This window comes from Sparus aurata, chromosome 24 (genome assembly GCF_900880675.1).
Source record: "Sparus aurata chromosome 24, fSpaAur1.1, whole genome shotgun sequence".
Taxonomy (NCBI): Eukaryota; Metazoa; Chordata; class Actinopteri; order Spariformes; family Sparidae; genus Sparus; species Sparus aurata.
The window spans coordinates 3,480,788-3,494,827 of NC_044210.1; the positions used below are offsets into that span (position 1 = coordinate 3,480,788).

General features: G+C 46.0%; 1 protein-coding gene and 1 long non-coding RNA gene across 3 annotated transcripts in view; both read left to right on the forward strand.

Moving 5' to 3' along the window:
• ptgfrnb (prostaglandin F2 receptor inhibitor b) overlaps positions 1-14,040 on the forward strand; it is a 191,085-nt gene that overhangs the window by 39,835 nt on the left and 137,210 nt on the right. The gene's annotated exons all lie outside the window — the stretch shown is intronic.
• LOC115577270 (uncharacterized) overlaps positions 4,652-14,040 on the forward strand; it is a 38,516-nt gene continuing 29,127 nt past the window's right edge. The window contains exons 1-3 of one of the 2 annotated variants that reach the window (XR_003983073.1): positions 4,652-5,087; positions 10,168-10,240; positions 11,358-11,493. This is a non-coding gene — a long non-coding RNA (uncharacterized LOC115577270). The remainder of the gene's footprint in view (positions 5,088-10,167; positions 10,241-11,357; positions 11,494-14,040) is intronic. The other variant, XR_003983072.1, reaches the window with a different exon arrangement.

Here is a 14,040-nt window from a genome sequence, read left to right on the forward strand (position 1 = left end):
GTGTGTGTGTGTGTGTGTGGAGCTCAATCATCAGACCGTCCACAGGTTTATATTCCACCAGCAGGCTGTACAGAAGTGTCTCTGATGGCGTCTTTGCTCTGTTGTGTTGCTTGATTTGCCAAAGAATGTTTCGTCCTTCATGTCGAGCTGCCGTCACACTCAGCTGCTTCAGCCTCACTCAGGCTCAGCTCACTCAGCCTGAGTCCAGCTTCACTCAGCCTGAGTCCAGCTTCACTCAGCCTGAGTCCAGCCTCACTCAGGCTCAGCTTCACTCAGGCTGAGTCCAGCTTCACTCAGCCTGAGTCCAGCCTCACTCAGGCTCAGCTCACTCAGCCTGAGTCCAGCTTCACTCAGCCTGAGTCCAGCCTCACTCAGACTCAGCTCACTCAGGCTGAGTCCAGCTTCACTCAGCCTGAGTCCAGCCTCACTCAGACTCAGCTCACTCAGCCTGAGTCCAGCTTCACTCAGCCTGAGTCCAGCCTCACTCAGGCTCAGCTCACTCAGCCTGAGTCCAGCTTCACTCAGCCTGAGTCCAGCCTCACTCAGGCTCAGCTTCACTCAGGCTGAGTCCAGCTTCACTCAGCCTGAGTCCAGCCTCACTCAGACTCAGCTCACTCAGCCTGAGTCCAGCTTCACTCAGCCTGAGTCCAGCCTCACTCAGGCTCAGCTCACTCAGCCTGAGTCCAGCTTCACTCAGCCTGAGTCCAGCCTCACTCAGGCTCAGCTTCACTCAGGCTGAGTCCAGCTTCACTCAGCCTGAGTCCAGCCTCACTCAGACTCAGCTCACTCAGCCTGAGTCCAGCTTCACTCAGCCTGAGTCCAGCCTCACTCAGACTCAGCTCACTCAGCCTGAGTCCAGCCTCACTCAGGCTGAGTGAAGCTGAGCCTGAGTCCAGCCTCACTCAGGCTCAGCTTCACTCACAGCTCATGCTGTCGCTGCAGCCTTCCTTCATATCATGATCCAACATGTGCAGACACTCACATCAGGTGCTGTTCAGTGTTAAACACGTCTCATGCTGCGTTCAGGTCACAACAGGACAAGTTTACATGTTTGCAGCTCACAATTGTTTCTACATCAGACACCTGATTTAAACCGCATGTTCTGTGTTTTTCACCAAACTGACTCTAATCAGCATCAATAAACAAAACACAGAGACAACAGGAACACAGCTACAAGAACTTTAAAAGTGATGTTACCAAAGACAATATCATTATTGGTATTTATATGAGAGGTGGGGCAGGTGGACTGTTAATGTGCTGCTCTCTGAGACTAGAAGTGAAATTCAAACCTCAGAAAGAAAAGTGATGTTTCCCACCAGCAATGAAACTCTTATTACTGGCTGATAGAGAGCAGAGTGACCTGAACGCTTGATAAATGACGTGTTTGGTTTAATTATTGTGAACTCCTTCCTTCTTAGTTAGCAGAGTCAGAAGAGTTGTCAGTCATCACTGGAACTGGAAACAGTTCCATGTGACATGAAGGCAGCACAGAGCAGCGCCTGCTGATGAAGAGCTCATCCCGAGTTTGTCACTTGACAAAGTTCAAGAATGATTTAGAAGATAATGATTTCAATTTGGTTTCCGTCTTGTTTGTACCAATTAGAAGTCAGGCTGTAAAAGTGCAGCTTTTCTAAACACGCCCTGGTGCTGCAGCGTCGCTGCTGTCAGCTGCTCAGCCTGAGTCTGGATGTGTTGCTGGAGCGAGTGTGAAGCTGGTGCAGCCGGCTGCTCGATGTGTGTATCGTCTTTCCTGTTGCTTCACTGTACAGCAGTGACTGTTAGACACGCACATATTGCTGCTTGTAGAAAAGCCTTTATACTGTAAAGATACTTGAACTGGAGCTGACCCCGGACCAGTCCAGTTAACGGTCTGGTCCGAGCACAGAAACCTACACGTGTCCTGTTGATCATCACTGCGGCTGTCCGTCACTGTGCCTGTTTAATCTGTCTTTATTTGAACACAGACACGAGAATGTGCTCTTTCTGTTTCATCTGTGATTCAGGTTGTTGTGTGGAAAATCGAATGAAACCAATCTGTCATTGTGCCAAACGTTTGTTAGCTTTGGCTTCTGTCCAAACAACTTAATAAATGTGAGGTGTGTTTATTACTCTATGCTTCCTTACCTGCTTCATTATAAACTATGAGTGCACAGGTGTGACTGTTCAGAGGGAACGTTGTTACACTGTCACCTGTCTGTACTGCTGTCAGTCAGCTGATCAGTTAAAGCAAATGTCAAAAGTGAAATGTGTTAATTGAACAGACAAACTGCTGAGTCCAAACACAACATTATAACATGTCGTCATTAAAAGGAGAGGACTTCATTTTTATAATGAAACAAATCTGATCGGGTCCCACATCGACCCGTCTCATCAGCAGGTGAACCGCCAGGACAGGTGCAGCTGTGACCTCCACGTCTGACTTTACTATTAACACGTTTAACAGTAAAGTGCCGAGGGAACTTCTTTACTGACAGGTTTAACGGTAAAGTGCCGAGGGAACTTCTTTACTGACAGGTTTAACGGTAAAGTGCCGAGGGAACTTCTTGACTGACAGGTTTAACGGTAAAGTGCCGAGGGAACTTCTTGACTGACAGGTTTAACGGTAAAGTGCCGAGGGAACTTCTTGACTGACAGGTTTAACGGTAAAGTGCCGAGGGAACTTCTTGACTGACAGGTTTAACGGTTTTAAAGTGCCGAGGGAACTTCTTGACTGACAGGTTAACGTAAAGTGCCGAGGGAACTTCTTTACTGACAGGTTTAACGGTAAAGTGCCGAGGGAACTTCTTGACTGACAGGTTTAACGGTAAAGTGCCGAGGGAACTTCTTTACTGACAGGTTTAACGGTAAAGTGCCGAGGGAACTTCTTGACTGACAGGTTTAACGGTAAAGTGCCGAGGGAACTTCTTGACTGACAGGTTTAACGGTAAAGTGCCGAGGGGAACTTCTTGACTGACAGGTTTAACGGTAAAGTGCCGAGGGAACTTCTTGACTGACAGGTTTAACGGTAAAGTGCAGAGGGAACTTCTTTACTGACAGGTTTAACGGTAAAGTGCCGAGGGAACTTCTTGACTGAAAGGTTTAACGGTAAAGTGCCGAGGGAACTTCTTTACTGACAGGTTTAACGGTAAAGTGCCGAGGGAACTTCTTGACTGACAGGTTTAACGGTAAAGTGCCGAGGGAACTTCTTGACTGACAGGTTTAACGGTAAAGTGCCGAGGGAACTTCTTTACTGACAGGTTTAACGGTAAAGTACTGAGGGAACTTCTTTACTGACAGGTTTAACGGTAAAGTACTGAGGGAACTTCTCCACCGACAGGTTTAACGGTAAAGTGCCGAGGGAACTTCTTGACTGACAGGTTTAACGGTAAAGTGCCGAGGGAACTTCTTGACTGACAGGTTTAACGGTAAAGTGCCGAGGGAACTTCTTTACTGACAGGTTTAACGGTAAAGTGCCGAGGGAACTTCTTGACTGACAGGTTTAACGGTAAAGTGCCGAGGGAACTTCTTTACTGACAGGTTTAACGGTAAAGTGCCGAGGGAACTTCTTGACTGAAAGGTTTAACGGTAAAGTGCCGAGGGAACTTCTTTACTGACAGGTTTAACGGTAAAGTGCCGAGGGAACTTCTTGACTGACAGGTTTAACGGTAAAGTGCCGAGGGAACTTCTTGACTGACAGGTTTAACGGTAAAGTGCCGAGGGAACTTCTTTACTGACAGGTTTAACGGTAAAGTACTGAGGGAACTTCTTTACTGACAGGTTTAACGGTAAAGTACTGAGGGAACTTCTCCACCGACAGGTTTAACGGTAAAGTGCCGAGGGAACTTCTTGACTGACAGGTTTAACGGTAAAGTGCCGAGGGAACTTCTTGACTGAAAGGTTTAACGGTAAAGTGCCGAGGGAACTTCTTTACTGACAGGTTTAACGGTAAAGTGCCGAGGGAACTTCTTGACTGACAGGTTTAACGGTAAAGTGCCGAGGGAACTTCTTGACTGACAGGTTTAACGGTAAAGTGCCGAGGGAACTTCTTTACTGACAGGTTTAACGGTAAAGTACTGAGGGAACTTCTTTACTGACAGGTTTAACGGTAAAGTACTGAGGGAACTTCTCCACCGACAGGTTTAACGGTAAAGTGCCGAGGGAACTTCTTTACTGACAGGTTTAACGGTAAAGTACTGAGGGAACTTCTTTACTGACAGGTTTAACGGTAAAGTGCCGAGGGAACTTCTTTACTGACAGGTTTAACGGTAAAGTGCCGAGGGAACTTCTTTACCGACAGGTTTAACGGTAAAATGCCGAGGGAACTTCTTTACCGACAGGTTTAACGGTAAAGTGCCGAGGGAACTTCTTTACCGACAGGTTTAACGGTAAAGTGCTGAGGGAACCTCTTTACTGACAGGTTTAACGGTAAAGTACTGAGGGAACTTCTTTACCGACAGGTTTAACGGTAAAGTGCCGAGGGAACTTCTCCACAGACAGGTTTAACGGTAAAGTGCCGAGGGAACTTCTCCACCGACAGCTTTAACGGTAAAGTGCCGAGGGAACTTCTTTACTGACAGGTTTAACGGTAAAGTGCCGAGGGAACTTCTCCACCGACAGGTTTAACGGTAATGTGCCGAGGGAACTTCTTTACTGACAGGTTTAACAGTAAAGTACTGAGGGAACCTCTTTACTGACAGGTTTAACGGTAAAGTGCCGAGGGAACTTCTTTACTGACAGGTTTAACAGTAAAGTACTGAGGGAACTTCTTTACTGACAGGTTTAACGGTAAAGTACTGAGGGAACTTCTTTACTGACAGGTTTCACTTCCCTCGGTTGGTGACCTGATCTAAGATGGCGGCCGGAAGTGACATCTCTCTGGCTGTCTCGTCGATTCATGGAGGCGACGGACGAATATGTTTAGTATGAAAATATGAAATGATGGAGGATGAGATGAACACAGATAAACGGAGTGAAGTAACGTTACACCCACAGATGAAACTGTTGTGTCGCAGTGAAGTGACGCAGACCTTGAACCGTTAACGTGCTACACCTGTTAGCTAAGCTAGCATCATTTCACCGTCGGTACCGCGGACGGCAGGAGACGTTGGGTGAGTTAATGTCGCTGTTTAAATGCTCAACTAATTAACCTTTCGTTATTTCACATGTTCATTGGGTTTGTGGCGTCAGTCAGAAAAACATAATCGACGCTAACTTTTCTGTTTGTATTGCGTGGCGACCGATGCTAGTTAGCGCGTTAGCATCATCATTCAACGTAAGCGTTATCTGATAGCAGCAGTTAGCTTGTTGTCGGCCATGTTGGTCATGTCGGCGGCTGATCGTGTCGCAACAAGCGAATCCGTTTTGGCGGTTTAGGTTTCTGTGATTGAACTGCTGAGCTGATGTAACTGGGCCGGTTAAAGAACCAACGGCTCAGTTCGCTCAGTGGTTCTGCAGGGTTGCTTAGCGGTGGGTCGTTTCCCACTCCAATCCAAAATACAGCCAGTTTCTTGGCCTTAAAGCGGAGCCTCACTGTTGGATCAGATGTGACATCAGTGAAGTGTTCCTCCTCTGTAGAGCTAAAGTCAGCTGCTGGGGTTGAACTGAACTCTCTGATCCACTCATGTTCTGCAGCAGCGTGTGGAAATGCTTCTGTATGGCAGACATGTTTTCATACATCACTGTGTTCTGCAGCTGATGAATAATTTCAGCCTGTTGATGCGGTTGACGGCGGCAGTGATGTCTGCCCCTGCTTGTTTCTCAGCCATTTCCTGTCAGTCCATTTCAGATCAGCCTAGGAAGTGTCAATGATTTTGAACAAGCCGTCTGCAGTGACTCTGGTAGTTACACAAGTGTCAGAACAGCAGAGTCGCTCTGTCTTCAGCAGAAGACTCCAGACTCATTTGTTCAGACTTCACCTCCACCAGTTGTTATCCTTAGCACTTAAATCACAGCACTTATGCACTGAAGGTATCCTTGAATAATGGCAGCTAGGATGCTCAGATGAGGGCTTGAAAATTGTTTCTGTTTTTTTCTGTTGTACTGTATTGACGGTGATGTTGTGGTTTCTCTCTTGTGACAAATGTACTTATTGTAACTCTGCTAAATGCCCTAAATGTAAACATCATCGCGCCCCCTGTCATCACTCCGGGCCCCACAGTTTGAAAACCACTGAGTTAGTCTGAGTCATTAGTCATCAGTCATCAGTCGTTAGCTCAGTGCAGAAACTCAGCTGAAGAGAAGGTAAGGACAATGAACACAAGTGTGTGTGTGTGTGTTCAAGTGCAGGACAAAAGCAGCATATGAAAGATAACAGGGCTCCAACTAATGATTATTTTCTTGATTAATCAATTGATTGTTTAAGATGTCTCTCTAAAAAGTCAGGAAACTCCTCCCCACTGTTTCCAACAGTCCAGAGAGATGTTCCGTTTGCCTCTTTTCTTCACAAACCCCCAAGATTTCTTCATTTACTGTCCAGTTACAAAGACAAACAGAACTTCTTCACAATTAAAAAGCTGGATCCAGCAAAGCTTTTCACATGTTTGCTTGGAAAGTGATTCAAATGATTAATATATTATCAAAATAGTTGGTGATGGATTTTTTAAAAATCAATAATTGATGACTTGGCCAAAAGAAAAAAAAGCAGAGGTGATGCACACAGCTGCAGTTACAAGCGTCTGAAAATGAAATGATGATTTTTAACCCTGCAAAGAGCTCGTAGAACAAGGCGAGACAGAAGAAGGACAAAGTGGGCGAAGCAGGCGCTCAGGCTGTTGGAGTGCTGCTGTGGCTGATGTGCTATATGTTGCTGACAAGTTGGCTCAGAACAAAAGATAACATCTGCATTCTTGAGCTGTGATCTGATATAAGAGGGAGCGGTGGACTGAAAACACAGTTTCTCAGTCTGCTGTATCTCAGTCACATCTGACTGGAGGAAACGCCTCAGTCCTTTTTCTCTTCAGGATCCAGTTTTACTCATCTTTATACTATTATATTTTATTTCTGTGCTTGAGTGAATTCCCTCCACCAGGTGGTGTTTTTTGCCCCTCCACTCAGTATTGATGCCCTGGAGCTGTGACTTTGAGCTCCTCCAGTAAAACTGTGTGTGATGTTGTTGGTGTCGCTCCTCCGTTTGCCTGCAGCTACATGAGTTGTGTAACTCCGTCAGCTCTGCAGCAGCTTGTCCTGAAGTGTACACTTACTGTAGGATCAGGCAGTGATAACACGGATCTGTTTCACTCTGACGGGCGCGTTGGTTCAGTCTTTAACTCTGTTTGATGTTCAGTTGTTGCAAATTCTGTTGAATTCTGCTGAAATGGGCTCAGACCTGAAGGTTCAGCTCCTGTGGGCTCCAGTTTAAAGACTTACAAACTAAGCTTTATGTCTCATTGATTAAATGTGATTCAGGTTTAAAAAACAGAAATTGTAGCCCACCCAGGCATGATGTATTTGGATAAAGTCTGAGAACAGATGTATCTGCTGACTGCAGCCCTCAGGACTTTGCCTCTTCAGAGGTGGAGGATTTGATGTAATGGAAACCCCACCTGTCCTGCACACATGAGGCGTGACACATCTGTTTTACAACAACTGTTCTCAGATCTGCGGCTGCTCTAAACCCTCAGCTGTTGATGGTCTGAATCTGAGCCTCTCCCTCCGTCAATGAAAGCACATACCAGCAGTCTGCTGAGGCTTTACTGTCAGCCTGCTTTCTGCTGTGTCAGACACTAAAGCATGAACTCGGCTAGAGAAAAGGCTTCAGACATCCTGAAGCTCTCAGCAGGGAAAGTTTCTCTGTCCCACAGGACGACAGGCTGAGCTGAAGGATGATTTGATCCAGAGACAGTCGGTCTGTTCAGTGCTGTTGCTGTGTAGCAGCAGTGGTTTGTGTAGTCGCATGTTGTCGATCTTTGTTCTCTACTTCAGTCCTTTTTATGTGTTGGTTCATCAGATGTTTTAAATGCCTTCATGTATATTACAGTTTGAAAGTGATAATATGGAACCTTTACTGTGGGTGGAGACATGTTGCTTCCCAGTTAATCTAAAGCAGTTAATCTTTGTAGTTTCTTAGCTAGTTTGTCATTTCTGTTCATCCTTCAGTGTGTCGGCTGTTTTCTGTGTAGGAGGGTTATTCTACTCAGTCAGTGCGTTTACATGCACAGCTTAGTCAGATTACAGCCAGAGTTCGACTCTGCTGCTCAGTCAGACAACTGCAATTATCCGAGTATACATGCCGGTGAGAAAATCGAATTACTGCCGAAAGCATGTCATACCCGGTACGCTAGGTGGCGCTGTGCCCATTTCAACTAGTGTTAACAGAAACACCTCCGGCTGACCTCTTTACGTCACCAGCTGCCTCGGCATTCCAGAAAGATGGCGTACGAAGAGCGAGACGAAGCTACATCTTTGTACACTTCGTATATATGGTGTACATGATAATTACACACACTAGATGCACAATGGCGCTCTTTCTTGCGGTGATTTCGGAGGAAAGCCGTCGTCCGTCTACTTCTGGCTCACGGCCCCTGGGAAAAATCTCGCGCCTGCGCAGAACGCAAAATCCGATCCGATCCGCTGGAACGTATACATGCAGGAGTAATGTGACTTTCAATTGAATAATCTACGTGGTGTAATTCGACTATGAGAAATCCGATCCGGTCCGATTTTAGTCAGACTAAGGTGTATACATGCATCTTAAACATCCAATCATAGTCGGACTAACACAGTCATTCTGTTTTCTTGAGTGTCATGTAAACGCACTGAGTGTTTCACACACATTCATTTATTTGTGGCGGTCCGCCACAATATCAACATCGGCTGCCTAATATTGATTTTCTGTTGTTGGAGCTGCGTCCTGTTCTCACTCACTCAGGACAGCACCCGCAGGTGATTAGCATGGTGTTATATACTCCCATACAGTGGATGGCAGTATGGTTTTTAGTCCACCGGTAAAACCAACGAAGAAGAGGAGGAGGACTATTTAGTGCAGTTGGCTTGCCGTAACTTCCTCTGCAAAGAAGACGGCGAGCCTCATCATGGAGATCCAGCCCTCATAAAGAGCGCCAGGCCTTGAAGCCAGTTTCTGTCGTGGCCAAGTCGTGTCATTACATCATCATGTGATGCACTGAGACGCTGTGAAAGACGCGTCTGTGAAACGGTCATAAAAGCCTCACAAAACCGCAAATGACTCATTTTACCGTCAGAATTTGGGCAATTCGGTCCAAAGCGGCCCGGTTACATCTTAACCCTGTCCAAGTTAGCTCGGCGCTAATCTGCAGGTTAAGGTCTCGGTCAGCGGAAGTCTGGAGTGCGCACGCTCTACGACACCCAGCTGGACAGCAACGCCACAATTAAAGGAAAACACTGCTGCTCCAACCAATCAGCAGTGACTGGCGTCCCGTGATGTCCTGCTGAGAGCAGTTCACTTCTGTCATGCGTCTTGATTTTGTGGTTTTGGCAAATTTATTCAGAACTGTTGTCATAGCAACAAGTCATTCAGCCCAAACCTGTAATGGTGCCGCTTAATGAAATGGAAAATACAACTCACCTATGTTTGGACGTGAAATTCTGAACTTGACACCCTGTGAAGAACAGGACCCTGGAAGCTGGAGAACCAGAGTCAGAAATGATCATTCAGACTGGAGAAATGACTGAACACCATGTTTTGGATGATCATGTTTAGTTTAAAGTGAATTTTGTGATGATTAGTTATTGATATGATTCAGTCTTTAGCTTGTGGGATGGAAACGGACTGAAATATCCTAACAGTTATCAGATTGATTGTTAATAAATCCAGTCCACGATGCTCTGAGGATAAATCCTGATGACTGTGACGGTCTGACCCTGTGTGTACCGGGTCACTCTGACCCTCAGCAGCTCAAAGTTCTTCATTTATTCTTAACACAGAATGCACACATGGACACAGTCTCCGTCCCCGGTCCTCAGGCCCAGTACAAGACGATACAGCTCCACCTCCTCCTCGGCCTTTTATTATTGTCATTGCTACACACAGTGAGTGAAGCTGCTGGACTGCAGCCTTTGATTTAAAACTCAACAGTTTCATGTCCGTCCATTAAGGAAGAGACTCGTTCACAGTCACAGGAATGAGTGTAGCAGAGATAAAACCAGAGATTCAGACTGATTGGAGGAAAGAGTGATTCCATGCTGAACATGCTCTGTGCTCTCTACCTGCAGGACTGTGGGGTGACTGTCAGCCGGCTGCAGGCCTGGACTAGAAGGAACAAAGACTCTGCTCTCAGTGATGATGGTAAGAGATGTGCTGCAGGTCAGCTAGGTCACTTCTCTGGTCTCTCTTTGTTTCTACATGGCAGCTAAATGGATGTAATAGTTTGTGTAGCCAGCAGCCTCACCTGGCCTGGTGGGTGTAAATCACAGGCTAATTGTTAGTTTAGTCAGACAGCTGTAAACAGCAGACTGAGGAAACAGGCTGTATAATGAGCAGGACACACCCGCTCAGACTCTGTCCTGTCTGCTCTCTGCTCTCATGTGGACATGTCAACACAACATGGACATCACTGAGTCCAATAAGCTCTTAAATTTGTGTTGCTCCACTCTAAAAGGATCCTTTTAAAGATCTGTGATTGTGTCATCACATCCCAACACGTCCTCTCACATCCCTGCTGACGTCTACAACCTCACTGTGTCTTTACCAACCCAACTTCAGCAGTGAGACTGAGGGAGGTTACTGTCTGACGTGATGAAGTCAACACTGACCGGTAGAAACAATTAGAAGTGTTCATGTTCACAGGCTGCTACATCACAAACATAACGTATACCGTTAAAGGAGCACTCTGAAACAAAGTCTCTGTTCTCATGACAAACAAACTGACCTTGAAGGACAACACAATTTATACTGTTTAACTTTGTTTATATGTGGCGGACCCTGCCACACCTCTAGCTTCAGACAGGGTTCTGGGACCTTATTTTCCTCTGAGAACAGCTGGTTATTCACAGATGGAAATGTTTGTGTTATTACCTGATTGATATTGTGATGACCCTGTGTGTAGCTGAATTTGAATTTCTTTTTCAAAACTACAGAGTGCCCCTTTAATGTCTACCACACACAAACTCAACAAAAACACATTATCATAATCTTTTAATGTTTCTTTAATCAGTCTGATGTCACCAACTCTGATTAGGAGAACATTTTGACAGGTTTTTATGTATTTGAATTCCTTTTTGATCCAATTAACTGAAACACACCTGATCTCTTCTGTTCTTTGCTGAGAGGGAACACATATCAACAGGGGAGCAGACTTTGACACAACACCGGAGCGTCTCCTTCCACTGGTTTCCTCGGTTTCTATCACTCTCCCTCTTCACCTTCTTCACTCCTCTCTCAGCGGCTTCTTTTTCATTTGCAGTTGGGAGTTTCCACAACTATTCCAGTTGTTCCAGCGTTGCCTGTGAAAAGTGACCCGGAAAATGATGCCTCAAGCTGTTTTGTTGTGCAGCAGCAGACGAGCTTCCTTTGTGCTGTAATCTGTCTTCATTTTTCTGGTAAGGTTCCAGCCTGGTGTCAGACTGAATGTCACAGTGACAGTGAGGTTTAGAATCTATACATGGATGGTGTCATGTCTCAGTATGAGTGTTAACAGCAGAATGAGAGGTTGCTCTGGGATGTTTATCATACATCAGTGGTGCTAAATGTTTAGGTTTGTTGGACCGCATGGAGTCTGGCACTAAAGGCTGTTCCCTGGTTATATTTGCTCTCCAATTACTTATCAATAATCAGTCCTGCAGCCACAGGGGAATGTGGCTGCCCAGTTGGGAGGTCCTGGTCTTTCTTTGGAAACAAGCGCCGGCTTTGGACCAGCCGATCAAGAATGAAGCTATTCTATGAGGGCTTAGCTCCAGGCCGGTCGCTGCTCCTCATTGGCTGCCTGCAAATTGTTCTGCGAGGTGGAAAACCTGCTCACATTCTTCTCTGATGAGCTCTGAGCACACAGCAGTAATTTTCCATCAGAGCAGAGAGATGTGGTGTTTATAGAAGTGTTGTCATCCTGTCGATGCCTCAGTCCCCCTCAGCTCACTCAGCTCCAGTAATTACACAGAACAAGAAGCAGACTGGCCCACCAAGGCAGCCTGTGCACCATAATCACCACTTTCTACAGAGACTCGCTGCATGTGACTGCATGCTGGACGGACCGTCCTCCCTGCAGACGGCACATACAAAAGAATTCAGCTGCTGGGAGAGATTTTATTTGTTTACTTACATGTGTACAATGCTGTTACATAAGACAGCATGACACGACAACACGACTATTCAGTGAATCCTCCAGGAACCTGAGAACATGCTGCTCAAAGAAAAGATAAAGCTGTAATCTGGTAAATATTGTTTCACTTTCCACAGAAACAATACAACAAATACACGTAAAAGCACCTCACAGGACACCACAAAGGCTGTAATGTACGGTGGCCTAGAGAGCTCAATATGCTGCAGCTTAAAATGTGCAGATGGTCAAACTCACAGCGCTGGTAGAAAAAACACTGCAAATAAATGAAACAAGTAAACTAAGAAAGACATTCACTCATTTGACAAGATTTACAACATATGAAAAACACACTGCAAACACAGAAACAAACATGTCATGACATTTGAGATGTTAAAGTATTAAATTATTTTCATAAATTGTGTTAGTGTATTTGCTGGTGTTTCTTGTGGCTCTCTCACTACGATCATAAGAATGAATGAGGATAAAATGCTTTCCTGTGGCTCTTCAAGATATTCCGAATGTCATTTGCAGGAGGTGTGACCTGCATCCATCGTGTTAAACCTGCTTCTTTTACAATGTAAGCTTATGGGAAAAAGTCTTAAAAATGTAACGCTTAGAACAACCAGTGATGAAATGTAAAGTACAATTTTGAGGTATTTCCATTTTCTGCTACTTTGTTTCCTCTGTACTACTTTTATTTTATGTTGCATGAAAGCCAGGTAGCACATTTTTGGCACAAAACCACAAAATCAAGACGCATGACCAGGGTTTTCCCTGCCATTATACGTCTTAGGCGTGGCGCCCAAGCATTTTTGCCTCCCGCCTAAGCAGGGTTCTCCCCAGACGGTGGAACAGCGGCGCTACACCGCTATACCGCTAGGTCAGCGCCACTATACTCTGCGCGTGACGGTGACGAGCGTCCGTCCGTCCGTCCGTCCCCCGGTTGACGGCTAGGAGCTCCCGGCAGACGGCGATGAGCGTCCGTCCGTCCGTGTCTCTCCCCCCCCAGACAGACGGTGCGCCGCAACACTAACAATTTCTGGGGAGAACCCTAATGACAGAAGTGAACTGCTCTCAGCAGGACATCACGGGACGCCAGTCACTGCTGATTGGTTGGAGCAGCAGTGTTTTCCTTTAATTGTGGCGTTGCTGTCCAGCTGGGTGTCGTAGAGCGTGCGCACTCCAGACTTCCGCCGACCGAGACGTTAACCTGCAGATTAGCGCCGAGCTAACTTGGACGGGGTTAAGATGTAACCGGGCCGCTTTGGACTGAATTGCCCAAATTCTGACGGTAAAATGAGTCATTTGCGGTTTTGTGAGGCTTTTATGACCGTTTCACAGACGCGTCTTTCACAGCGTCTCAGTGCATCACATGATGATGTAATGACACGACTTGGCCACGACAGAAACTGGCTTCAAGGCCTGGCGCTCTTTATGAGGGCTGGATCTCCATGATGAGGCTCGCCGTCTTCTTTGCAGAGGAAGTTACGGTCAAGCCAACTGCACTAAATAGTCCTCCTCCTCTTCTTCGTTGGTTTTACCGGTGGACTAAAAACCATACTGCCATCCACTGTATGGGAGTATATAACACCATGCTAATCACCTGCGGGTGCTGTCCTGAGTGAGTGAGAACAGGACGCAGCTCCAACAATAGAAAATCAATATTAGGCAGCCGATGTTGATATTGTAGCCGACCGCCACAAATAAATGAATGTGTGTGAAACACTGGTTTATACTGATGCTGATAAAAATCTGATGATCCAATGATCAGCCAGACTGACAATTGGCCCATTGGCTCCAACTGAATGTGTAAATCCTTAAAAGAAACATG